This window comes from Canis lupus, chromosome 23, assembly GCF_003254725.2.
Source record: "Canis lupus dingo isolate Sandy chromosome 23, ASM325472v2, whole genome shotgun sequence".
Taxonomy (NCBI): Eukaryota; Metazoa; Chordata; class Mammalia; order Carnivora; family Canidae; genus Canis; species Canis lupus.
The window spans coordinates 5,464,011-5,491,049 of NC_064265.1; the positions used below are offsets into that span (position 1 = coordinate 5,464,011).

Sequence of the window (27,039 nt, forward strand, 5' to 3'; positions counted from 1 at the left end):
TGGTCTAGTTTCATTCTTCTGCATGTGGATGTCCAATTTTCCCAGCACCATTTATTGAAGAGACTGTCTTTCTTCCAATGGATAGTCTTTCCTCTTTTATTGAATATTAGTTGACCATAAAGTTCAGAGTCCACTTCTGGGTTCTCTATTCTGTTCCACTGATCTATGTGTCTGTTTTTGTGCCAGTACCACACTGTCTTGATGACCACAGCTTTGTAGTACAACCTGAAATCTGGCATTGTGATGCCCCCAGCATTGGTTTTCTTTTTTAAAATTCCCCTGGCTATTCGGGGTCTTTTCTGATTCCACACAAATCTTAAAATAATTTGTTCTAACTCTCTGAAGAAAGTCCATGGTATTTTGATAGGGATTGCATTAAACGTGTAAATCGCCCTGGGTAACATTGACATTTTCACAATATTAATTCTGCCAATCCATGAGCATGGAATATTTTTCCATCTCTTTGTGTCTTCCTCAATTTCTTTCAGAAGTGTTCTATAGTTTTGAGGGTATAGATCCTTTACATCTTTGGTTAGGTTTATTCCTAGGTATCTTATGCTTTTGGGTGCAATTGTAAATGGGATTGACTCCTTAATTTCTCTTTCTTCAGTCTCATTGTTAGTGTATAGAAATGCCACTGACTTCTGGGCATTGATTTGGTATCCTGCCACACTGCAAAATTCCTGTATGAGTTCTAGCAATTATGGGGTGGAGGCTTTTGGGTTTTCTATGTAGTGTATCATGTCATCGGCGAAGAGGGAGAGTTTGACTTCTTCTTTGCCAATGTGAATGCCTTTAATGTCTTTTTGTTGTCTGATTGCTGAGGCTAGGACTTCCAGTACTATGTTGAATAGCCGTGGTGAGAGTGGACATCCCTGTCTTGTTCCTGATCTTAGGGGAAAGGCTCCCAGTGCTTCCCCATTGAGAATGATATTTGCTGTGGGCTTTTCGTAGATGGCTTTTAAGATGTTGAGGAATGTTCCCTCTATCCCTACACTCTGAAGAGTTTTGATCAGGAATGGATGCTGTATTTTGTCAAATGCTTTCTCTGCATCCAATGAGAGGATCATATGGTTCTTGGTTTTTCTCTTGCTGATATGATGAATCACATTGATTGTTTTACGAGTGTTGAACCAGCCTTGTGTCCCAGGGATAAATCCTACTTGGTCATGGTGAATAATTTTCTTAATGTGTTGTTGGATCCTATTGGCTGGTATCTTGTTGAGAATTTTTGCATCCATGTTCATCAGGGATATTGGTCTGTAATTCTCCTTTTTGGTAGGGTCTTTGTCTGGTTTTGGAATTAAGGTGATGCTGGCCTCATAGAATGAATTTGGAAGTACTCCATCTCTTTCTATCTTTCCAAACAGCTTAGGAGAATAGGTATGGTTTCTTCTTTAAACGTTTGATAGAATTCCCCTGGGAAGCCATCTGGCCCTGGACTTTTGTGTCTTGGGAGGTTTTTGATGACTGCTTCAATTTCCTCCCTGGTTATTGGCCTGTTCAGGTTTTCTATTTCTTTCTGTTCCAGAGGCTTTCCAGGAATGAGTCCATTTCTTCTAGATTGTCTAATTTATTGGCGTATAGCTGTTCATAATATGTTTTTAAAATCGTTTGTATTTCCTTGGTGTTGGTAGTGATCTCTCCTTTCTCATTCATGATTTTATTAATTTGAGTCTTCTCTCTCTTCTTTTTAATAAGGCTGGCTAATGGTTTATCTATCTTATTAATTCTTTCAAAGAACCAACTCGTGATTTTGTTGATCTGTTCCACAGTTCTTCTAGTCTCGATTTCGTTGAGTTCTGCTCGAATCTTTATTACCTCTCTTCTTCTGCTGGGTGTAGGATCTATCTGCTGTTTTTTCTCTAGCTCCTTTATGTGTAAGGTTAGCTTTTGTATTTGAGTTCTTTCCAGTTTTTGAATGGATTCTTGTATTGGGATGTATTTCCCCCTTAGGACTGCTTTTGCTGAATCCCAAAGATTTTGAACAGTTGTATCTTCATTCTCATTAGTTTCCATGAATCCTTTTAATTCTTCCTTAATTTCCTGGTTGACCCTTTCATCTTTTAGCAGGATGGTCCTTAAACTCCATGTGTTTGAGGTCCTTCCAAACTTCTTGTTGTGATTTAGTTCTAATTTCAAGGCATTATGGTCTGAGAATATGCAGGGGACGATCCCAATCTTTTGGTATCAGTTCAGACCCGATTTGTGACCCAGTATGTGGTCTATTCTGGAGAAAGTTCCATGTGCACTTGAGAAGAATGTGTATTCAGTTGAGTTTGGATGTAAAGTTCTGTAGATATCTGTGAAATCCATCCGGTCCAGTGTATCATTTAAAGCTCTCGTTTCTTTGGAGATGTTTTGCTTAGAAGACCTATCGAGTATAGAAAGATCTAGATTGAAGTCACCAAGTATAAGTGTATTATTATCTAAGTATTTCTTCACTTTGGTTATTAATTGATTGATATATTTGGCAGCTCCCACATTCGGGGCATATATATTGAGGATTGTTAAGTCCTCTTGTTGGATAGATCCTTTAAGTATGATATAGTGTCCCTCTTCATCTCTCACTACAGTCTTCGGGGTAAATTTTAGTTTATCTGATATAAGGATGGCTACCCTGCTTTCTTTTGAGGACCATTTGAATGGTAAATGGTTCTCCAACCTTTTATTTTCAGGCTGTAGGTGTACTTCTGTCTTTTTTTTTTTTTAATTTTTATTTATTTATTTATGATAGAGAGAGAGAGAAAGAGAGGCAGAGACATAGGCAGAGGGAGTAGCAGGCTTCATGCACCGGGAGCCCGATGTGGGATTCAATCCCGGGTCTCCAGGATCGCGCCCTGGGCCAAAGGCAGGGGCCAAACCACTGCGCCACCCAGGGATCCCGTACTTCTGTCTTAAATGAGTCTCTTTTGGACAGCAAATAGATGGATCCTGCTTTTTTATCCAGTCTGAAACCCTGCGCCTTTTGATGGGGTCATTAAGCCCGTTCACGTTCAGAGTTACTATTGAGAGATATGAGTTTAGTGTCACCATGATAACTATTCAGTCCTTGTTTTTGTGGATTGTTCCAGTGAATTTTTTCTTAAAGGGGAATTTTAAGAGTCCCCCTTAAAATTTCCTGCAGAGCTGGTTTGGAGGTCACATATTCTTTCAGTTCCTGCCTGTCTTGGAAGCTCTTTATCTCTCCTTCCATTCTGAATGACAGCCTTGCTGGATAAAGTATTCTTGGTTGCATGTTCTTCTCATTTAGGACCCTGAATATATCCTGCCAGCCCTTTCTGGCCTGCCAGGTCTCTGTGGAGAGGTCTGCTGTTACCCTAATACTCCTCCCCATAAAAGTCAGGGATTTCTTGTCTCTTGCTGCTTTAAGGATCTTCTGTTTATCTTTGGAATTTGCAAGCTTCACTATTAAATGTCGAGGTGTTGAACGGTTTTTATTGATTTTAGGGGGGATCTCTCTATTTTCTGGATCTGAATGCCTGTTTCCCTTCCCAGATTAGGAAAGTTTTCAGCTATGATTTGTTCAAATACATATTCTGGCCCTCTGGCCCTTTCGGCGCCCTTGGGAACCCCAATTAAACGTAGGTTTTACTTCCTCAGGCTGTCGTTTCAAGATTGCTTTGGCTATTCAGGAAATCAGGAAAGAAGCCAAACTTTCACTATTTGTAGATGACATAATACCCTATGTGGAAAATCTAAAAGACACCACCAAAATTTGTTATAACTATTACATGAATTTAGTAAAGTTGAAGGATACAAAATCAGCATACGGCAATCTGTTATAATTCTATACATCAATAATGAAGCAGCAGAAAAATAAATTTAAAAAATTCTATCTTATTTGTTTTACAATTACATGAAAGAACATAAGATACCTAGGAATAAACCTAACCAAAGAGATAAAAGATCTGTACTCTGAAAACTATAGAACACTTATGAACAAAATTGAAGATGACACAAAGAAATGGAACAACATTCCATGCTTATGGATTGGAAGAACAAATATTGTTAAAATGTCTATACTACCCCAAACAATTTGCACATTTAATTCAATCCCTATCAATCCACATATCTTTTCATTATTCTGCTTGCTTCATTGTGCTGGCATAGGTTTTTAGCCCATTGTTAAACAGACCGTTCAAAAGGATGTTTTTGTTAGTCATTTACAGATAACTTTATATAAGATAAAGAAAGTACTCTTTTATTTCTGGTTTATGAGAGTTATTTTTTTCATAAATTTCTGATAAGTTGTATCAAATGCTCTATCGTTTTCTCTAAGACAGTTAAATTAGATTTATCTACATCCATGAAAGAAGCTGGTCTATATTTTGTTTCTTTTCAGATATCCTGTCAGAATTTGGGTATCAGATTCTATTCTACTCATAGTTACCTAAGAAGATATCATAGATCTGCTTGGTGGTATTTACCATGGAAGGCAGGTAAGCATTGAGATCTCCATGTTTGAATGATTCAATTGTAGAATCATTAAAGAGTTATAATATAAGCTGTTACTTTATTTATTCTTATATTAGTTCTTAGAATATATCTATTTCTTTTTAAAGATTTTATTTCTTTATTCATGAGAGACACACAGAGAGAGAGGCAGAGGCATAGACAGAGAGAGAAGCAGGCTCTATGCAGGGAGCCCGATTTGGCACTCAATCCTGGGACTCCAGGATCATGCCCTAGGCCAAAGGCAGATGCTCAACCACTGAGCCACCCAGGTATTCCTATCTATTTTTTGGCCAATTTTCAAATGCATTGTCATATTTCATATTTTTGTATCTTTTAAATATTAGTAGAATCAATATTTCTGCCTCAATTATTCTTCCTCATATCAGTCATTAAAATATGTCTTATAAGAATTTTTTAATCTAATTATATGTATTTTTTCATTTTGTTTATTTTGTTTCCTTTGGTTTCTTTTATTTCTTTTTTAAAGTGTATTCTACAGCCACCACGGGGCTCAAATTCATAACCCTGAGATCAAGGGTCATACACTCTACTGACTGAGACAGCCAGCCACGTCTAATTTGTTATTTTATTTCTAACTTCTGTAGATGATTGATTTTTAATCTTCCTTCTCTTATAATACATGCATTTAAGGCTATGTATGTCCTTGTAAAAACATCTTTAGCTATTTTCCAAATTTTTCATAGATGCTGTTTCTTTCACTGAATTTGAATTTTAAAATATTGCCTAATATCCATTATTAGTTAATATTTTATCCATTCATCATTTAGAAGTGTATGAGCTAATTTCCAATTATTCCTGATATTTTATGTTGTTCTATTTGTTATCAACTTTTAACTTAGTTCTATTTCTATAAGGGAACATCTCAGTATAATTTCAATCATCTGAAATTTGTTAGAATCTGCTTTCTGGTCCAGCCTAGTATTAAATTTTCTAAGTGTTTTATATGTGCTTGAAAAATATGTATTCTATAGTTTTGAGGTATAGTGATTAATGTATCGGTTACATTTATTCATGTTACTCAAATCCGATCCATATCTTGTTTTTTTGCATTATTTGATGAGTTACTGTGTGTTAAAATCATCCACTATGTCTTCAATTGCTATGTTCAGAAGGAGAAATGATAAAGAGGTACAATAAAACTTTCAGGAGTGACAGATACATTCATCATTGTGATTGTGGTAGTGATCTCAAGACTGCATATACATGTTACAATTTATCAAATGATATACTTTTAATAGGCTAAATTTACTATATGTAAACTGTATCTCAATAGAGGTGTTAAAATGAGCCAACATATTTCATTACTTAACAAAGTAAAGGGGAATGCAAGGTGATCATAATAGACACAAAAATTCATTTGATAAATTTTAATTCATTCATGAAAGAAGATATTAGTGTATTAGAACCTGATAGAAAATTTCTTAATCTTTTGTAAAAAAAAAAAAAAAAATTGCTGAGGTGGTTAAGCAGTGTAGCATCTATCTTCAGTGCCGGTCATGATCCCAGAACCCTGGGATAGAGACCCACATCAGGTTCCCTGAGCCTGCTTCTCCTTCTCCCTCTGCCTGCCACATTCCCTGCTTGTGTGTGCATGCTTGTTCTCTCTCTCGCTCTCTCTCTCTGTCAAATAAAATCTTCAAAAAAAAAAAAAAAATGAAAATAGCAGACACAGATACTTTCTCTGCTTTATTAGTCATTTTTAATCAACTTTATGTGAAACTTCCTATTGAAGTTCCAATTAAAGCCAAAAAGATAAAAGGGTTTCAATACTGCAAGTTTTCACTGGAGTATCCTATCAACAGAAACCAATGCTGGGTATACACATGCACAACTATGGCTATCATGATATTTAGTGATGAAGTATTCAAAGCCTTCTTCAGTAGAATGAGAATGAGTTAAGTTCACCCTCTATTGCTCTATATATTATATATTAAACACCATACTAGTTAACTTAGATATAGTTAAATCTATACTCAAATTAGTGATTTAAAAAATATTGACAGATAAATAAATAAATGTGTCAAGGATCAGAAATTGTATTTCTAAGAATACTTCCGATCTCTATCAAACACTTAACTGTGGTTCTTAAAATGACTAAGCTTTAATGCCTTAACTCATCTATTACATTTAATGAATGAACTTCTATGCATCTAGATGGGCAAAAGTTCTATATCATTATTAGGAGAACTTAGAAAGTAGTCACTCTAATCATTTTCTGTGTTCCAAGGCTCAGATGAAGAACTTGGGTTGAATAAGGCTGATTGAGACCATGATTAAAGATTCTAGTCACACATTTGTAAAGATTTCTTAGTACAGATCTTCTTTAATTTATCATGGGGTTCCATCCTGATAAATGCATCATAAGCTGAAAATGCATTTAATACACCCAAACTAAAGAACATAAGTAGGACCACCCTACCTCAACCATGCTCAAAATACTTATATTAGCCTAAAGTTGGGGAAAATCATATAACATGAAGTCTATCTCATAATAAAGTCTTGCTATCTCATGTAATGTATTGAATATTGTGGAAGTGAAAAAACAGAATGGTTTTGTGGGTACAGAATGGTTGTAGGTATATTTGTTGTTTACATTTGTGAATGGGTAGGTGACTGAGAGCTGAAGCTTCCTGCCACTGCCCAGAATCATATTACATATGATTGCTCATATTACATATCACTAGCTTGGGAAAAGATCAAAATTCAAAATTCAAAGTACAGGTTCTATTAAATGTGTATCACTTGGCACCATTATAAGTTGAAACATTGTAAGTAAAACCATTGTAAGTCAAGGACCATCTGTACTGTACATGTGGCTGTAGAGCAATCATTATGTTCAGTGAGTCTTTTTCAAAGGTTTATCGTTTTGAAGAATTTTTTTTTTTTTGATGGCATACAGAACTTAGGGTATGGATACCTAACAGCAAATAAAATAGCTATCATTCACTTCATTAGATGATATTAACTATAAATTGAGTGACTGTCCTCAGGAATATTTATGAGCCTTTCCTTTAACAAATGTTACTCTTGTTCTGAATCTCCTCCATCTGCTCAAGTACTTCTGGATACTTTTGCACTGCCCTCAGTAAGTTTTGTCAGCAAGAAAACTTTGTAAGTTTCTGCTCAAATGCAACAATCACTACTTGTTATTTTTCAATTTAATTTCAGTATAAATTAACTTATCTCTGTGCAAGTAGCATTAAAGCTAATAACCCTAAAAAGGATTAAGATTAGAAAGTAACGCTGTCAGTGACAAAGCTCATTAACAGCTTTTATCACTACAAGCTGATGAACTACATCTAGGATAATTGGTCTAATTATAATACATTTGTTTCTTTAGCCAGGTATTCTTTGCTTCACTCTCTACTGATTACTTATGGGTCTCAGTTTGGCCAATTAAATTTCTCTTCCCACTCTATCCATTTCTAAAACTGATAGCATATAGCTCAGATGTCAGTATACCTGTTCTCTGAATAGAACTTCCTTAAGGAGATAAGAAATAGGCAAAGGGATAGCTTTATCCTAGGGTGTAGGTCATAAAACAAGATATAGAGTGAATAACAATTCTTTTAGGGTTTCCACCCTAAAATTTTAAGTGGAGTTGCTAAAATTTATTTAAAACCTAACTATCCCATAGACCCCTAATATATTCTACTTGCATCATTCCCATAGAACACATTCGTTTATTTTTTACTTTCCTAGCAAGGAACAGAACATCCAACTAGAAGTGACTTAACAACAAAAAGAGTTAAATTACTTTATATAACAGATTATCTGAAGTTAGAGAATTTCACATTTGGAAAAGTAGCTAATGAGTATCTCTAAGGAGATTTTTGCTCAGCTTCTACTCTATCATCCTCAGGATATCAGTTTTTCTTTCTTGTACCTATAAGCCCTCATTGTCTCAAGACTATTTCCATAGTTCCAGGTATCTGGACCACACTCAAAGCCTAAAAACAAGACAGAAATTAGAACAGAGAAAGTGAGTCATCACATGATTTTCTTTCCTATTGTCAGAAAAGCGAAATAGTTCCACAAGACCTTCCCTTACATTTTATTGGCCAAAAACTGATAATATATTCATGTCTAATTGAGAGACATTGGGAAAATACCTGATTTTTCAGTGTTTTTACTTAGAAAGGGAAGGAATAAAAGTGTTTGGTAATGACTTTTGAATTTCCAACTAAAGGTGTACTTAAGAGGAAGATTGTCCCTTTTTTAGTTAAGTGGAAATCTCCATGAAACTTTATTTCTCCCTATTTATCCTTACTGTATTGTGTGTATTATAAAGGGATGAATTTGAATTCAAGTACTTGGAGATAGATCAGTATTTCCAGCTGAGTTCTCCTTGAGCATTAGGATTCACTACAATGACAGTGATCAAGTTATTCATTGTCCAGAATAGATATATTTGAGACTGAAAATGGGGACTAATTACTCTTGGACAAGTGAAAGCTCAGTAATGTCCCAAACAAACTGGTACATGCGGGACCTTACCTTTAAAAGCCCTATGTATATCAGAGCCATAATCTCACTGATTCCTAACTGTTGGTTTTATGCCCAAGACAGGTAAAAATGACAGATTAATAACAGATAAAACCATTGGTGAAAGAGTGAAGCAACTGCTGCCAACTGATACCGAAATACATAGGTGATTCATATGTAAAACCAGCCTGAAACCTCTTCTCTCCCCTTCTCATTGCCATTGTCAACAAAAAGGAAAAGCTTCCAGATCTGAAATTCATCGATACTCCTCAGGCTGCCCTTGACAAAAGCTCTCACTCTGACTACAAGGCTTATTTGTACTCCAACTAAAAAACAACGGGGCAAGTAAAAGTAAAAATACTACTTAAACTGGATTTAAGAAGTGGTTACCTGCAACCCAAACCTATCTTTTGGTTGATCAATCTATCTCTCCCCTCAGTCACATTCAATTTTACAGAGAGAGAGAGAGAGAGAGAGAGAGAGAGAACTGTCTTATATTAGGGTTTTAAATCATATATGTATTTTTAGATTTTATTTATTCATGAAAGATGCACAGAGAGAGGCAGAGACACAGACAGAGGGAGAAGCAGGCTTCTCGCAAGGAGCCCAATGCGGGACTCAGTCCCCAGACCCGGGATTATGACCTGAGCGAAAGGCAGATGCTCAATAGCTGAGCCACCCAGGCATCCCTTAAACTATATTTTATCACAAGTTTGCCATGGGCTTGTTTCAGTTTCAGTAAACTGAGTACACATAAACTTTATTTATGGGTTCATTAAAAATATTATATTAAATAGGGCATATTAGTCAGGAATTTGCATTTAGCTGCGTGTAACACAACCTTCTCCCACCCATCACATACACATGCACAAAGTTAGTGATTTAGTAAAATGAGACTATATTATGTTTTCCTTGGAATAATAGCTTTGAAGTTATGAAGTTGTAGTTTGTGATCCTATGGCTCAAATACTTTTCAACAAAAGAATTCTCTTGGCTTTTATTTCTTAATTACAAGAGGTTGGTACAGTTTCAGCCATCAGGTCAATATTCCAGGCAAGAGAAAGGAAGGAGGTGACAAAAAAGAACACCATGTGCCTTCCTCTGCCTTCTTTAAAGAGTATTCCTCGAAGTTTTACCTAAAAGTTACCACTTAAAGCTCAATGAACAGAAATGTGCTATCAGTGTACATATATATCAAATAATTAGGTTGTATACTTAAATTAATACAATGTTATACATCAATTCTGTTTTAATAAAACTGGAAAAAAATAGTATGTTACTATCATTTGGAAGCAAATTAAGCTGGACACATTGCTGCATCCAAGAAAACTGGTTTCTTTTAATAGGGATGAGAAGATATATACTGCAGAAGTCCTTGTCATATATATGGTATATAATAATGTGACTGATCATTTATCAATGGAAATTTAACCATCCTTTCCCTCAATTTTCACTATTATTATTAGTATTTCACATCTGTCTTTAAAGTGATGGTAACAGCAACGCAGTATCATAAAGTTTCCCTCTCTCAAATTTGACAAAACTATATCAAAATATAAGCTATGATCAATTAGTTTTTTCTTTTGTTTTACTCCCCTCACCAAAAAGTGGAAAAAATTCTCAAACTTTTCATAGATACTCTCAACTTAGTTGGGAAGAAGGGTAAGGTGACAACCTGGGAAGAAAAGTTTGTAATGCTCTTCTCTCCTAGAAATGTCTATTCTTTTATATGCTTCACTGTAATGTTTTTCCCTACTTCCTTTCAGGAAGGTAAATTGCTATTTATCCTTTGATTATACCTAAAAACCACACTTCTCTAAGCAAAATGTTTTCTATCCAATGGTTCTTTTCTTATATGTATTCAGAGATCATACATCTGTCTTTCAGAATACTTAAACAGCATTTGTGCTGGTATTATCTGTGTGATTGTTTAATTATTGTCGTATTTTACTATATACCTTAAGTGCTCTATATTGAAACAATAATAATTAATTTTATAAGTGTATATTGAATGTTTATGATATACAAGGGATTGTCTAGTGCTCAGGATACCATGGTTAACAAGACACAAACAGGAATAGAATATAGTGATTTTGATGAACTGTATTTGATAAGGCTAGTACGGAAGACATTTAAGAATAAATGTGATACATGCAAGTTAAAGATATAAAGAATTAGAAAGAAATAGATATTTAAAAAGCACGAAGGAGTAAGTAATATCAGACTTACAACCTAGCTGTAAAAATTCTAAAAATGGATAAAACATTCGAGGCAACTGTGTCTGGCACTCAGAACCATGACAGTTAAGAAGAAAAATAAACAAGCTGATCTTCTGACTGTAACAGGCCTAATGGAGTAGGTCTTCTGTGGGCTGATAACTGAACTGAGAGAACACCCAAGATTACATAATGCTGGTTCCAAGAATAATTTTTTTTAAATGGACGAACCCTAATAAGAATAAAAACAAACCTGACAGGAGTGAAACGACCTGCCAATAATTTATCTGTTTATAAAAACAAAAATTACCCTGTGGAGGAAGGTAGGTATTCCAAACTCTGTACAACGTATCATCCATGATTTTCAGAATAAATTAAAAAATACTAATTATAAAAGTAGTAGAAAACATAGCCAATAATTAGTTTTTAAAAAGTCAATAGATTCTGATACAATATAAATGTTGGAAATAGATTAGAAACTTTACAACTAGCAATAATGGTGCCTTGGATAAACCTAATTGACTACAATACTACCACTGTGCAAAGCTAGGTTAACAACTTTAATGCAGCTAATAAAAGTATGTTTGGCATTTTAAAGAGAAATAAGGCATAATGGGCGATTAGAAAGGAAAACTTAGAAATTTTAAGAAGGTAGAATGGAAATTCCAAAAATAACAGTACAGTAGTTGAAATGTATAATTCATCCAATTTGCTTAACAGGAAGAGGTAGAGGGCAGAAAAGAAGAGCCAACAAATTAGAGAACAACCTAAAGAACACAGAAACTTCTGAAAGCAAAGCAGGTAGGTTATTAATGATCAGTATGCAATGTGAAGGGATTTTTTTTTAAGATTTTATTTTGTTTTTTTTTATTTATGAGAGAGAGAGAGAGAGAGAGAGAGAGAGGCAGAGACACAGGCAGAGGGAGAAGCAGGCTCCATGCAGGGAGCCCGATGTGGGACTTGATCCTGGGTCTCCAGGATCAGGCCCTGGGCTGAAGGCAGCACTAAACCGCTGAGCCACCCGAGCTGCCCAATGTGAAGGTATTTAATATTAAAATTTCAGAGTCCCAGAAAGAAAAGGGAGTTATCAAAACAGAAAAAAATAAAAATAAAAATAATTAAATTTGAGAATTTTCCAAATTTGATTAAAAATATAAACTCACAGAGGCAACTAAAACTATATATAGACACAAAAGTGCCAAAAACCAAACTCAAAGAAGAAATCTTAAAAACAAACCAAGAAAAAAAAAACCACATTTCTTAGAAAGGAACAAAAATAGGATTAATGGCTTACTTTTTGTCAAAAACAGTAAAGACAAAGACATAATAGGATTAGAGGTAAGACTAAAATTATTAAGCAAAAAGCTACCCAGAAGTTTATATACCCAGAAGTTTAGAAGTTTATCTATAAGTGAAGATATCCTTTAAAAAATAATATTAAACAGAGCCATTTTAAGATAATCAAATGCTGAGAGAATTTATTGACTGCTGATGTGCTCTACAAGTAATGCTATAGAAAGTTTTTCAGAGAGAGGAAATACACCATAAGGAAACTTGAGTCTACAGAAAAAAATGAGAAACAAAGAACATGACAAATATGAAAGCAAATATAAGATATTATACCTTGTTCTTTCTTTTGATATCTTTATAGACAATTGAAATTTTAAAAAAAATTATAACTTTGTAAATTGTTATATACAACATATAAATTAAAAGCTCATGGCAACATTACCACAAAAATTGTGGTAGAAGAGTAGAATTATACCACTGAATGTTTCTTACACTTTACACAGAGTGGTACAATATTAATTCTAAGCAAACAGAGATAAGTTAGGACACACACACACACACACACACACACACTCACACACATAAACAGAGGATCAACAACAACTAAAAAAAGTCCATGGAAGTGTTAAAATAAAATATTGAAAGTAACATATTTAAGCCACAAGTAGGAATAAAATAATGAAAAAGGAACAGGAAACAGAATGATCCAGTGGGGAAAAAAATTCAAGATGATATATTAAATCACAAAAAAAATCATACATTAAATGTAAATGGGCTAAATACTCCAAATAAATGCAAAGATTGTTACACTGATTAAAAAGAAAAAAAAGTCAGTGTAGTTTGTTTATAACAAACTATATAAGGATATATACCTTAATGGCTCACATAGTTGAAAAGTAAAAAGTAAAAAGATGGAAAAGAATGTATATTTAAAAGCACGAAAAATCATTTGTTATTCTTAATGTTAATCAAGATAAAATCCTAGACACTTAGTATTACCAGAGAAAAAAAGGGGAATTTTATAACACTAAAAAAATCAATTTGTCGAGATATATATATCCAAAAGTATATACATGTAAAAACATTAAAAATATATTCAACATAAGTGAGAGAAGAGGAAAAATAGACAAAAGGATAATTTCTAACCAAGGTATTGATAGAACCAATAAAATACCACACTAGTTTTCCCTTTAAAATGCCCATTCCTCATATTTTGTATGGCTGACTAAAATGCTCCTTTCTCTCATCAATTGAGTCTTAGCATTCTAATTCAAAACAGCCTCCCTTAACATTCATCTAGAAGGAAACATGACTGACTAGTATTTTTTTTTAGTGTTACTTTTTTTATGTAGAATGTATTGGTTTTATTTATTTATTTATTTATTTATTTATTTATTTATTTATTTATTATTTATGTTGTCATTGCTAGTTTCTCATCTACCCAAATGTAAGCTCCATGACTGCAGTCTTCTCTGCCTTACTGCTCGCTGTTATGCCCCCACACCAGCAGTAGGGTCTGACAGAGAGAGGCTACACAATTAGTATGTCCTGAATGTGTAGATACCTGAACATAGAATGATAAGTTTATGATCTAATGTTTTTAATTGAAGACAATATGTGTTGATTATGAAGAAATACAATGTTAAGAATCATAAACATTTAAAGAAAAGCTTTGTAACATAATAAAAAATTTTTTTAAATGTGTTTGTGTAAGAAAAAATAGAGTACTGGCAATGTAAATAGGAGGCAACATGCCTGGGTGGCAAAGTTGTTTAAATGTCTGACTCTTGATTTCAGCTCACTTTGTGATCTCAGAGTTGTTAGATCAAGGCCCTGTGGGGCTCTGGGCTGGGTGTGGAGCCTGCTTGAGATTCTCTTTTTCCCTCTCCCTCTGCCCATCTCTCCTTCTCTCTTTCTCTCTCTAAAAAGAAAAAAGAGAGAGAGAGAAATAGAAGAAAATAGGATGTTAAACAAATTTAAACATACTAATTTAATTACCTTTCATAGTAGGAAATTATTATACTAAAAAGTTGATCAATTAAGAAATTGAGATGTTAGTCTCTCATTAGAAAATATAAAGGCGGGATCCCTGGGTGGCGCAGTGGTTTGGCGCCTGCCTTTGGCCCAGGGCGCGATCCTGGAGACCCGGGATCGAGTCCCACGTCGGGCTCCCGGTGCATGGAGCCTGCTTCTCCCTCTGCCTATGTCTCTGCCTCTCTCTCTCTCTCTCTCTGTGTGACTATCATAAATAAATAAAAATTTAAAAAAAAAGAAAATATAAAGGCAAGCAGCAGTAATAAATTAAAATTTAGGCTCTATACATTTCAAGTGACTAAAGATAAAATAAAAAGGAAAGCAAAAGCAATATAGCAAATATAACACATATAACAAAAGATAGATACAAAGGAAATAAAGTTAATTCTAACAATGATAAAAGTAAACTGGAAAATTTGGCTGAGTAAATGGGAAAAACAATGTTATGGAACGTTATTCTTGTATAAAAGAGACATATGTAAAAGAAAGTGACACATTATTATTGAAAATAATAAGAATTGGCAAAGACACACAGGCACATGCAAACAAATATTAAGCAGGGTCCTGACATTAACATCACATGAGAGTTAATTAAAGGCCAAATGCATTGTACAAGACAAATGTGCTGTGTGCCTTATAATTATAATACATGCAATCTACAGAAATATGTAACAGTTATGAATCTTTTTATAAACCAAACAACTTGGCATCAAAAATATAGATTCAAAACTGGATGAAATTGAAGTAGAACTAAAAGCTCAATAATTCTTTCAGCCAATAGTAGATGAAAAAAATTAAAATAAATAAGCCTATAGAGCCTTTGATTAATAATTTGTTCAATAAAACATACTCTTTTAAAGCATTCTTAAAATAATTTAAAATGGCTATACATTAAGCCACAAAAAAATCACAACAAATTCCAAAATCTGTAAGCATATATTACAATGTTTTGAATACTAGTGGGAAAAAGTAGTAAAAATTAACTAAATTCTATGCAATTTAAAACTATCTCTCTCAAATAATTCTTGAGTTAAACAAGAACCGTTTTTATCATTTATTTATTACATCTTTAAGACTTTACTTATTAGAGCAATTTTAGGTTTACAATAAAAATGAGAGAAAGGTGCAGGAATTCTCATTCACCTCTTCCCTCACATATGCATAATCTCCCCTATTATCCACATCACTCACTGGAATGCTACATTTTTACTGGGGATGAACCTACACTGACACAACATAATCATCCAAAATCCATAGCCTACCTTGCTATGGGTTTTGCTCTTAGTGTTTGTATAGCCTATAGGATTGGACAGATGTAGAATGATAAATATTCATCACTGTAATCCTATACAGAGTACTTTCACTGCCTTAAAATTCCTCCATGATCAATCTTTTCATTTCTCTCCTTCTCATAGTTTATTTTTTAATATAAGTGAAATATATCCAAACCCACAGAGTGTAAGTAACCCTAGTGTAAAAGGGAAATTTTTGCCTCAAACATTCAGATAACTGAAGAAGAAAGAATAGAAATGTGTAAAATAGTGAAATTCAATTTGTTTAAATTGGAAAAAAAAAGAAAAAGAAAAATTTAAGAGGAAGGCATTTGCAAATATAAAGCAACACTTATATGCTTATAAACAAGATACTTACAAGATAATAACAAGCACACATGATTTAAAAGCTTAGTGAATTATTAGGAAAACAAAGAACAAAACGAGTCACTAGATAAATAAAAAGATAAAAGTTTATAGACTGAGAACTGAGAATTCAGAAATAATTACAAACATATGGATTTGGAAATAAGTAGTGAGAAGTATTCTCCAAGTCATGCAAATACATTTGAAGGTCTATACAAAATAGATGGCTTCTCAAAAAACATCTTGACAAAAATTACTCAAGAAGAAAAAGAAAATATAATTAGATCTATGATTACAGAATATACTAAGGAAGTTAAAAATAATGTCGGGTCAAGGTGTTTTCTCAGTTGAATTATTAAAACCTTCAAAGAGCAGGTATCTTAAGTGCTATATAAATAGGGCATAGAGAGAGAGAAAAAAAAGTTTTAAAAATAATCCTAGAAAAGCAACAGGGAACAAATAACACAATATGCAAAATAGCAAATAGGAAAGTGTAGACCTGCACTGCCCAATATGGTAGTGACTAGGCCAATGTGGTTTTATTAATTTTAACTTTTTAAGATTCAATTTCTGAGTTGCACTAGTCACATGTCACATTGCAACTGTTTTTTAGCTTTTTATTTTTTTTAAATTTTTATTTACTTTTATTTTTTGACAATAAGTTCAATGTTTTTTGCATGAATTCCTTCTGCATTTTTTTTGTATATTTTTTATTGGAGTTCAATTTGCCAACATATAGTATAACATACAGTCCTCATCCCATTAAGTGCCCCCCTCAGTGCCTGTTACCCAGCCACACCATCCCCCCCACCCACCTCCCCTTCCACTACCCCTTGTTCATTTCCCAAAGTTAGGAATCTCTCATGTTCTGTCACCCTGTCTGATTTTTCCCACTCATTTTCTCTCCTTTCCCCTTTATTCCCTTTCACTATTTTTTATATTCCCCGTATGAATGAGACCATATAATATTTGTCCTTCTCCTATTGACTTGCTTCATTCAGCATAATACCCTCCAGTTCTAGCCCCACTGTGCAACTGTTTAATAGCCACATTTGGCTAGTAGTTTCCCTGCTGAATGTTTGAGAAACATAACACTTCAGACTTCACAAGCAGTTGTAGAAGAAAGCCCTAGTGAATTCCTCATTCCTGAACACATCACTGAGAAACAAACTGGGATAGTCTAATTGGCTAAACTTGATCCATCAACCCACCTCTGAGGCCAGAGAACAGGGATACAGGGAGACACTGTGATTTATGGTTCCTGTAGAATCTCAAGGTAAAACAAACAATCCATGTCACCACACACTTTAAAATACACTATACTTCCTTGGCACAAAAGCTTTCTGAGACACATAGACATCACACAGAATACAAACAGAAACTCACAGACAGAGACACTAGGAAATTGCTCAAGCTCATTCTGCTGAAAAAAAATGCCAAAGCCAGCTCTTAAACCTAGCTGTTCTGAATATAGGCCCCGTGGAGTCCTTATGATATATCACTGGATGCTTGCTCAAAGCAGGTACTTTGGCATTCTCCTGGTGCTTAGAATTATTGGCATAACATGTGTCCATGTTACTGAAAGATAATTTGTAATCCACAAGAGCCTACAAACTCTTAAGTGTAGCATATAGAATCCAGCATGTAGATTTTCAGTAATAATATTAGCACTTGTCATTTGCCAGGTTATAAACATTATAACATTTAATATATTGTATGCAAAAAGAAAGAGAGACAGATGTGGGGAAAGAAATTATTTGGTAAAAATAATAATATAAAGGAGATTGGGGAAAAAATAAAGGAGATTGGGGAACATAATGCTGATCCAATTTTATACAGAAACAGATTAGGAAAATAAAATATTCTTTGTGAAAATGTCTAGCACACATACACATGGTAGGTACTTAAAAAATGTCTGTGGCTGTTGTTGCTGGAAAACTTTAGAGAACTGAAATGTATCTCCCATACTTTACAAACAAGTAATGGCCTTTTTTTTTCTTGGAAACCAGCTATCTAACAGTAGGGCCTAAGAATAAATTAAGGAACAAGTACTATATACTGTAATATTTGTCAATCTAGTGGCCTCCTTTTTGGTTTGACTATATAGGATCAGTGTCAGTGGAATAATTGAGCTGACCTCAAAACAATCACAAACTGAACTCTAAAATAAAATGCCCCCATTGCAGTTTGCTGCCATTCACTTCCATAGCAGCATCCATGCCCAAAGCACATGCAATGGCAGATCTGATGCTAGCAGAGAGGGGAGATTAATCTGACTACAGATTACCAAGCTCATGTAATGCATATGTCCTGACTCTGGGTATTGACACAGCTGCAGAGTGTACCACCAGGAAGCCTATTTCTGTGGACGTGGCCAGGAGAGTTTTCCTCTTAGGCATCAGTGGAAGACCCAGGAGCCTACTTAACCATGAAACTAACTGGAAAATTGGAGTGAGGAAAGGGAGGGAGGTACATTGAAGAATGAAGTTCACCACTCTGAAAAATTCGAAATTGCTCATCCTAGGTCTTGGGCATGGTTCAGGAAGGTATTAAACTGGCAGAGTTCTAACAACACATTTGGAGAAGAGAATGCTATAGATAAGACGACCAGTGAGAACACTAACAGTTTCAAAATGGATGCTATAGTGGGGTTGGGAAGACAATGGTTCAGAGTAAGAGACATCAGCAGTTTGATGCACTGATTTATTCACTCAACCAAAATTGATTATCTATTATAGAAAAACTCTGTTTTTGGTGAGAGGCTATGACAAAGAGAAGAAAAAATGTCCAAAACCCAAGCACCTATGTTTCAAGAAGTCGCAGACTAGAGTAGACAAATACATATCAATAAATAATAAAAGTATACTAATAACTTCCATTTGGTAAAATCTATGAGTAAGAAGAAATAAAGTATGATAGTGATGTTTCTGAGAAACATAATGAGAACTGACCAAAGAAGTAGGTTTCCTATAACAAGATAAGAGATTTGCTTTTGTATATAAGTTTAAGATTCCAGAATAGACATGTGTGCTAAGGGTATGAGCAGGGAAAGAGACATAAATAGGATGAACTAACAGGCAAAATCAACACAAAAAAAGCCAAAAAGTTCATTTTTATCTCATTTTAACACAGAATGTTGCATTTGAAGTACCAGGGAAAAGCATATGTTGATACCAGTATCTAGTGGTAAGGAGGAAATATTTATGGCATAAAAAACATGCAGTTCTGGTAGTGTGGAATAAGACCTAAGAGAAATTGCTTATTAACTTTAAAAATTCATTTAAAAATCATAGGAAGTCAACTATGTCATTTTTGTGAATAAGGAAAGTTAAAATTTACTTTAAAAAAAAAAGGCACAGGTGCTGAATGAATGCAGCTGCAGTATCCATGTTGTGATCATAGATGATGAATTTCTCCTAAATGGCATCCTTCCCACCAGTGGAAAATAAAAAATGGTGAGGATCGGTATACTCACCATGGTCCTATGAGACATCAAGAACTTTAAAAGTGTATGGAATTATGGGACGCCTTGGTGGCTCAGTGTTTGAGCATCTGCCTTCAGCTCAGGGCTTAATTCCAGGGTCCTGAGATCGAGTCCCACATCTGGCTCCCTGCAAGGAGACTACTTCTTCATCTGCCCATGTCTCTGCCTCTCTCTCTCTCTGTGTCTCTCGTGAATAAATAAATAAAATCCTCAAGAAAAAATGTATGAAATTAAAAATGCTTTCAAGTACTTAGCAGCATTTTTTTTTTAAATTGAAATGGGCAAATTAAGCATGGAAATTCAAAGACAAGACACTGTTCAACTCTTCAAAAGTCCAATTGAGAATTAAAACACATTAACAATTAAGTATGGGAAAACAAAATGCTTTGTTAAAGACATTTATTTATCTGTTTACAAAACACATTTTTTTCTTTGACCACTTAATTCTGACACTAATGCAGAGATAATAACTTAGTAATAATAGATTTATCATCCTATAACATAGATGAGGAAAAAGAACCAAAGATCGCTTTATTGACTGGAAAATGGTTAAAGTTTTTGCAGGACAAGAATCCAGGTTTTCTAATAGTGAATGATTGAGTTTTGCATTCAAGTAATAATAGGCTTCCAAAATAAGAAATGGATTTTTCCTTATTATTGAAATGGTAAAGATACAAAACAAGACACCATGTCTATAGAAAACCAAAAAATCAGTCACATTACTCAATGATTCAGTATATTATCTGGAAATACTTTCCCCATGATGTTTTTTATCTACATTATTTGCCTTGTTTACCAAGTTGGTCAGACATTTTGGCATGGCTTCAAGATGGATGGTAGCCTAACATTGGAAAAATATTTCACCCAATGACTCCAAATGCTATTTACATGATCTGCCAAGATTGCCTTGCTGCCACTAGCACATATTCTTAGACTAAAAACTATCAAAGGTAAGAAAGACAGCACATTTCAGGCAGATGGTTAATAAATGATAAAGATTAGGCTTTGTACAGTCTTACCTTCACTTCAGTGATGGCAGAGAAGAGAGAAGATAGTGAGGCACTGAATCTCCAAGGGATGTCCACATTCAGATCTCCATCCCCAGATCAAGGGATCCCCACATCCCTTCCCAGCTCTTAAACTCCCTAGCTACCTTGGAGAGAATTTCAGATATGTCTTATATTGGTCAATCCTTGTATAACTTTGGATTAAATCGGAAGATTAATGGGAAGTCCAGCTACCAAAATTATCCTCAGAATTGATAACCTCAATGTAAAAGGATAATAAAACTTGATATTTATCAAATGCCTACTTATTTTAGGCCCTTGTCTTAATTTAAAATATTGTAAGATAGATGGTGGTGTGTTTTAATTATAAATTCAAGAATTCAAGGAATCATGGAAACAATAGCTTGACTACACAGTGCATATTTTATTTCCCTCCATGAGGTACACTAAGCTGTCATCTAGCTGACTAAGCACCTCTATTTTAGGCTTCTGTATTATTTGACAACAGATCCATTACTTCTTATGCCACATCGCACAATTTTCTATTCCCTTTTATTCCATCCATTGCTGTAGTAGACACCTAGACACAGGGGTAAATCGACAACATTTTGTCTCAGCTGTCCAAGGGTATATATTGCTTCCATAGGTATTCTCAAAGATCATAGAGATCTACAGGAACCCCCTCACTCTCACTTATACACAAACATGGAAATATGAGGGATTTAGCACCTCTTGTGACAACTCTTACCAATGAGGCATGGGAGCCAAAAGAAAACTGCTCTATTCCTTGAGTAGAAAGTTCTGGGGCAAGTGATGCATGACATTTTGAGGAATCCAGCAGGGGACTGATTCCCAGTTGCCAGAGCAATGATAAGCTAAACAATGCACTCTTTGAATTGCTTTCTCTCTTTTCTGCTTTTGTACTTGCCTTTTCTGCATTCCTGTACCTTGAATCACTTCCTAAAATAAAGTATCCACTTGTGTACCTTTTTCTTTGGCTTTGTTTACTGAAACAGAGACTACGACAGGACAGTCACCAGCCATCATGAAGAAAGACACTTTCCAACCCTGACTTATCATGTACAGTAGCCTCAAGGCTCTCTTCTCTCATTTACGTGTCTGATTTAAAAGGGATTCATATTATCCAATCCATGGATAGATGAGTGAATAAGCCAGGGGAGTAAATGTGGCTAAGTTTCATGTGCTTCAAATTAAAGTAATCTCTAAGGTTGAAGAAAAGAGCCCAAAGTATGGCTTCCAAACTAGTTGTAGGCAAAATGTGAAATATGAAGGGCCTAGGGTCTATCCAGTTTCCACCATGACACTTCAGGATTCCAGTAACATAACACTAATGCAAAACCAATTAACCTGTATTGTGGACCATAAGAATAATGATTCTTAAAATATTTCAATACTAATAATCTGGAGGCATAGTTTAAATAAATGAACTCAAAAGTGGTGGTAGTAAAATCCGTAGGGTGTCTCTCTTTAGGTATGCAAGCTAACATAAGAATAAAGAGTAAAAATAGGAATATGAGGAAACCATATGTGGTAAGTTAGAATTCTGGGGGTAGTACTATATATGTCTATGTATTTTCACCTGAGAAAGACCATCTCTAGTCTTGAGTCTACATGTACCTGTGTATGTGCTGATCCCATTGAGAGCTGGGACAGTTGGAAATGTGTCACTAAGCAATAACTGTTTACTGTTGAATTGAACATCTACCAACTGGAAGTCAATGTGCCAAGCAAAAGGATATATTCTTATTCACCTGACTTTGAGTCCAAATACTTGATTTGAGTAGCTTAGTAGCTGTGTATCTTGGACGAGCACAGACTCACAAGGTCTTGCTTTACTGTTTATAACAGAGGGTGTTCATTCTTTATTGATCTGTCTTACAGAGTTCATAAGAGTGTAAAAGGAATATATGTGTGATAGAGAATTTTGATCATACAATATCATATACACTTGAAATATTATTGCTGATTGGGACCCTCCCAGATCAGGCCACTATACCTGACTGAGGTTTGTGTTTTCCAGGGCACCTGGAGCAGACTACTGGAGAAATGAAGCCTTTCCCATTGAGTCCTCAAAAGATTGAGAAAATAATTCAAAGGCTGAAAGGATTGATCTACAGGGCAAGATTAAAGGAGGACATGTAGTTTATCATTCTGTTAGGCAATGCCTAATGGAGGGTCAGGCCTGCAAAGATATATTTCAAAGGGGTAAACATTAAAGAGGGGGAAGAATTATTTCTGTTGAGACAAAAAGAAATAAGTAAAATCATTGAAAATGAAATGAAAAGTATGTGGATAGCAGAAAATGATCAAAGTTCTTTTATTTGGAATCTTTCAAGCTAACATAAAAAGCCTGGGTTTTTCCATCTTTGCTCCAGTTTGTCATTGAGATGGTCTCCAACGGTATTGCTCTGACCCACTGACCCCCTCATTAGATAGATGCTCATCCTGAATCACAATCTTATCTTTTGAATTCAGATATCCATAGGAGAAAAATCATCACAAAATATGTTATTTGTTCCAAGGTATCAAAATCTTTTCCATTTAGCTTTTTAAAAATTTTTGAAAAGATTTTCTTACCACAAACTTTTCATTTCATATTTTTCTTGGGGAATACTTCTGTGAGTGTATGAGTGGAACTAATTGAAAAGATCAAATTTCATAGAATTTAAACTTACTAAAGGGGGAGGTAAGTTTAGTTGCATTACTATCTGAGGGGATGTGACAAGACCAAGTGAGATCTTAAGAACAGCTACTGGAACAGCTCCGTAAATGTTGTAAACACTGGAGTCTGCTTTTATATTCCTTGAAAGAAGATAGACATAATTCAAATAAGTTGTCATAATTTTTTAATCCAGAGGGGCACATATCAGTATGTTTTATTCTGGCAAAGAAATGTGGTCCAAAGATGGGCAAGAAAAAAAAATAAATTCTTCCCACTCTCAAAATAGCAAGACTATATTTCTCTTCAGATTCAATAAAGAATTGTTGTTTCATTTGAAGAAGGCAATAGTTTATATGATACTTTTCAAGGGATAAACCATTGACAAAACTGTGACACTGGGTAAGTTTGTTTTCAACTTGGCTTAGAGTCCATCTTGAGTTGGTCTTGAGCCCTAGACTTCTCTTTTCACATTGATGGAAGTCAGTTAGTTACCTGGATTCCCATTTAGGCCTCATTCCCATTTAGGCCTGCTGAAAGTAAATGATGATGAGGTCTTGCTGTACAGTGTAGCACAGCCTTGTATGTATTTGGTTTTCCCAATAATAGTAGGCATATTGATTCTTAAATTCAGAGGTCCCTCCACTTGCTCCCATTGTATAAAGTTCTCATGTTCTGGTACTTTTGATCCTGGATCTTCCTTGCCATCAAAATTACCCACTTTGTGACTTTTTTTCCATCTAGGGACTGTCATGAGCGAATCCTGGAGGTTGTAGGAATTTAGTCTTTAATTTCAGGGTTGTGAGTTCTTGCATTAGTCACCCACTTCTTTGACTCTGTTTCTGCATGTAATTTAAAGACAAGATGGTTTTTAAACATTCTGTCCCATCACCTTAAACCAGGACTTTTCAAATTTAGCACCATTGACATTTTAGGGTGGATAGTTGTTTGTTGTAAAAGGATGACCTGTGCCTAATAGGGTCTTTAGTAGCATCCCTGAACTCTACCCAGTGGATGTCAGTGGTCAATAGCACCTCTCCAACAGACATCAAAAAAGTCTTCAGATATTGCCAAATATTTTCTGGAGGGGCTAGGGCTTAGGGGTGTAAAATCACCCACATTAGAGAGCAATCAATCGAATTTCACTTTAAGAAAGCATTTCCTCTTACAAAATGGTAACACAGGTCTCAGGCAATTATCTTGAGGAAATTCCTCAATCCTAAAGTGACCTAAAATATGAATTCCATATTTAGTAGAAATCCATTGCCCACTTACCATTCCTGCAATATAGCAGATCCATCTTTTCTCTTTCTCCCCTGTTTAATGCTGCTTCTGCATCACCATATGTGGCCTGATCAAGGCTCCCTGGACAATGTGTTCCAAGACGATTTGCCACAGCTGGTGCTGCTACATTCAGTTACAGTTTCTGTCTGTGGCTACAAGTAGGCCTGTTCCAATATCAGTCTTTGTGCCATCTTGTTATGCTCCTCTCCTCCCCTCCCTGAAGTCCTATCTGCACACTCACCTCACCCTACTCTGCCCCACCTGAGAGGTTCATGGTTTCCTTTTTATGGCTTACCCACCCCCACCATGACTGTTGAGGGGAGCCACATCTGTGAAGAACTGTTTCTCCACCTGCACTGTGTCTGGAACAACCATGCTGCTGTGTTCTCTGGGTGATGTGCCCACATCTCAACACTGTGCTATTGGGGAAAATGTATGAATAATAATCGGTGCATGTGTAGCCTGATGCTATGAAATGAATATTTGAAAGTCCATGCCTTATATTCACACTCTTTTTGGATTTAGCACAGGCATGCTATATAATGCCAAAATTAAAAATCATTTATAAGCATTATTTTATATACTTGTTAATAACAACTCTATATGGATTAAAAATGTGTTGATATATGTTGAAGACTTAAAACAAAAGCTTTAGTTTTGTTTTTGCCAACAATGCAAAAAGAATCTTTTGGATTCTTTAAATAATTATGTATTCCCTTTTCCAAGACCCTATTGGGAGGATTATTTTCATTTGAATTACTAGGGGACAAAACTCTGTCATAAATACAGTCTCTGGAAACATTATGTAGATAGATTCATTCATGTGACAGTCAGGCCTGAGATATGCCAGGCAAAAGAGATCTCTACCTACCTAGAAGTTTAATAAGTTTTGGAAGATCTGATGAACAGTAATACTTCCATTCTACATGTCATCATTTCTCTAATACTTCTGCCTCCACTAGTAAATATTAATGAGAAAAATTGTTATAATTAGTAAGTACAATGGTGTCTCTTACCATGATTATTGCATTTACTAATTTCAAAGTTGGTTAATGGCCTGTTTGCATGATCAAAACTGCTCCAAGCAAGGCAAGGCTAACTAGGACTGGACTTTTCTTTCATTTCATTGGGCCATCAAGAAACCAAGGAAGCCATTTGTCATTTACCAGGCACAAGATGGGATCCTTAGTCTGAACTATAAGAAGCGGAATTCTGGAACCAGCCATTGATGTGTGTTCTAAATTCTTTGGCTCTAGGCACCAAGAACTTCCCTGGAGCAGTGAACAATCTAGTGAGAGACACAGACTAAGCACAAAAAACATACAGGAGAGAAAATCAGTGGCATATGTTCCCATCCAGGTGCAGTTCTTCACTAGATGGGATGGTCCATACAATAAATGGAAATAGTTATCATGAAGAAGATAGCAGCATAAAGGATTCATTTTCAAAGATAACAACTCTGTCCTTAAAATTCAACTCTGTCCTTAACATTTTCTCTGTAAGAAGGCCCTCATGGTTAACACAGTCCTTTGGCTGCTCTTAAACAACATTTTGTAAAACATCTTCATTGAGATACAATTCACATGCCATATACTTCACCCATTTAAAGTATACAATTATCTTTGGCATATTACACGATTAATTAATTTAAGTTGTGATAAAATGCATGTAACAAAATTTGTCATTGTTATCTTTTTAAGTATATCATTCATTGACTTTAACTGCACTTACAATGTTATGCAACTATTACTTCTGTTTCCAAACTTTTTCATTATGCCAAACAGAAGCTCTATACCCCTTAAGCAATAATCCCTCCACTTCTCTCTCTCTCCAGCTCCCAGGGGGGAGGGTCTAATCTATTTTCTATCTCCTTGAATTTGCTTATTTTAATTATTTCATATAAGAGAAATCATATAATATTTGTGCCTGGCTTATTACAATATTTTCAAGACTTATCCATGTTGTAGCTTGTTCTGCTACTTCATTCCTTATTATGGTTGAATAATATTACATTGTATATATATACAATGTAATATTATATATATATATATATATATATATATATATATATATATATATATATGGCACATATTGCATTTGGGTTGTATCCACCTTTGGGCTATTGTGACTAATACATCAATGAACCTCGGTATTCAAGTGCCTATTGCCTTCCTACTTTCCGTTCCTTTGTTTATATCCTAGGAATGGAATTGCCAGATCACGTGGGAATTCTATGTTTAGCTTTTGGAGGAATTGCCAACTCTTTTCCATAGTGTCTGCACCCTTTTATAATATCATTAGCAATGCATGAAGGTTTCAATTTCTCTATATCCTTGCTAAGACTTGTTATTGTCTTCTTTATTATGACCATCCTAGTAGATGTTAAGAGGTATCACATTGTAGGATTTTTTTTTTTTAATTTGTCTTTCTGTAACAATTAACA

General features: G+C 34.9%; 2 long non-coding RNA genes and 1 other non-coding gene across 3 annotated transcripts; 1 reads left to right on the plus strand and 2 right to left on the minus strand.

The window, feature by feature from the left end:
• Nucleotides 1-9,048: 9,048 nt before the first annotated feature.
• On the plus strand, nucleotides 9,049-23,709 carry LOC125753420 (uncharacterized). The gene is made up of 3 exons (XR_007405213.1): nucleotides 9,049-9,309; nucleotides 11,905-11,981; nucleotides 22,674-23,709. It is a non-coding gene; the product is annotated as an uncharacterized LOC125753420 (long non-coding RNA).
• LOC112668928 (U4 spliceosomal RNA) lies at nucleotides 11,593-11,728 on the minus strand. The gene has a single exon (XR_003141952.1). It is a non-coding gene; the product is annotated as a U4 spliceosomal RNA (small nuclear RNA).
• Nucleotides 23,483-25,897, minus strand: LOC112668792 (uncharacterized). Its single transcript, XR_003141878.3, has 2 exons — nucleotides 25,613-25,897; nucleotides 23,483-24,154 (listed from the first exon to the last, which is right to left on the minus strand). It is a non-coding gene; the product is annotated as an uncharacterized LOC112668792 (long non-coding RNA).
• Between the last annotated feature and the right edge of the window lie 1,142 nt (nucleotides 25,898-27,039).